Below are 1,702 nucleotides of genomic sequence, written 5' to 3'. Positions count from 1 at the left end.
GCCTTTCTTTGGGATTGGAATGAAAACTGACCTTTTCCAGTCCTGTGGCCACTGCTGAGTTTTCCATATTTTCTGGCATATTGAGTGCAGCACTTTCACAGTGTCATCTTTCAGGATTTGAAATAGCTCAACTGGAATTCCATCACCTCCGCTAGCTTTGTTCGTAGTGATGCTTCCTAAGGCCCACTTGACTTCACATTCCAGGATGTCTGGCTCTAGGTGAGTGATCACACCATCGTGATCATCTGGATCGTGAAGATCTTTTTTGTACAGTTCTTCTGTGTATTCTTGTCACCTCTTCTTAATATCTTCTGCTTCTATTAGGTCCGTATCATTTCTGTCCTTTATTGAGCCCATATTTGCATGAAATGTTCCCTTGGTATCTCTAATTTTCTTGAAGAGATCTCTAGTCTTTCCCATTCTACTGTTTTCCTCTATTTCTTTGCATTGATCACTGAGGAAGGCTTTCTTATCTCTCTTTGCTATTCCTTGGAACTCTGCATTCAGATGGGAATATCTTTCGTTTTCCCCTTTGCTTTTCACTTCCCATCTTTTCACAGCTATTTGTAAGGCCTCCCCAGACAGCCATTTTGCTTTTTTGTATTTCTTTTTCTTGGGGATGGTCTTGATTCCTCTCTTGTACAATGTCATGAACCTCCATCCATAGTTCATCTAACATTCTGTCTATCAGATCTAGTCCTTTAAATCTATTTCTCACTTCCACTGTATAGTCATATGGGATTTGATTTAGATCATACCTGAATGGTCTAATGATTTTCTCCACTTTCTTCAATTTAAGTCTGAATTTGGCAATAAGGGGTTCGTGATCTGAGCAATGTTGTACAAATTTAGTATCCTAAGGTTCTGGAGGTCAGAACTCTGAAGTTGGTCTTACTGGACTAAAATCAGGGTGTCCACAGCTCTGCATTCCTTCTGGAGACTCTACACGAGGATCCTTGCCTTCCTTTGCAAGCTTCTTGAGGCCCCCATATTCCTTGGCTTGTGGCCACGCACTGCTCTCACCTTTGCTCCCATTTTATATCTTCTCTCCCCCAACCCTCCTGCTTCTTCCTATCATGATCCTTGTGATTATATTGGACCCATTCAGATGGTTCAGGCTCACTGCCCCATCTCAATATCCTTAATTTAATGCTTGCTTCAGCAGCACATATACCAAAATGGGAATGATACAGAAATTAGCATGGCCCCTGCACAAGTAGGATATGGAAATTCATGAAGCGTTCCATATTAAAAAAAAAAAAAAAGATCCTTAATTTAATCACACTTGCAATGTCCCCTTTGCCATGGAAGGTGACATATGCACAGATTCTGAGGATTCAGCTGTGGACATGTTTGAGGGACCATCGTATTTTCTACCACAGGTTAATAATATGCATATCACCTTCCCCTGGATCAGCACAGGAAGAAGAGGCTCAGGCTTTGAGAACTGGGCACACTCTTGGGAAGGCTATCCTGCCCAGGAGCAGAGCCCAAACTATTCCTGGACCGAGAGTCCACTGATGAGACACCCAGGGAGGATGGGGGTGTGCTGTGAGGAGCAGATGTGTGCACATGCATGTATATACACACACCTGTGTGCACATGTGTATACATGGGTCAGAAAAGTGGTTATTTGAGGCTCAGAAGGCAGTAAGTAAGTGCTGAAAACAGCAACCCAGAGAAAGAGCAAGGAGAAGTCAGC

General features: G+C 42.8%; 1 pseudogene; it reads left to right on the top strand.

Annotated features, from left to right (window-relative positions):
* Window positions 1–1,153: 1,153 nt before the first annotated feature.
* Window positions 1,154–1,253, top strand: LOC145540002 (U6 spliceosomal RNA; annotated as a pseudogene).
* Window positions 1,254–1,702: the final 449 nt, after the last annotated feature.

The sequence above is a fragment of the Giraffa tippelskirchi genome, chromosome 2, assembly GCF_054371585.1.
Source record: "Giraffa tippelskirchi isolate mGirTip1 chromosome 2, T2T-mGirTip1v1.2.pri, whole genome shotgun sequence".
Taxonomy (NCBI): Eukaryota; Metazoa; Chordata; class Mammalia; order Artiodactyla; family Giraffidae; genus Giraffa; species Giraffa tippelskirchi.
The sequence above is the reverse complement of the archived record's forward strand: the minus strand, read 5'-3'. Positions and strand labels throughout refer to the sequence as shown.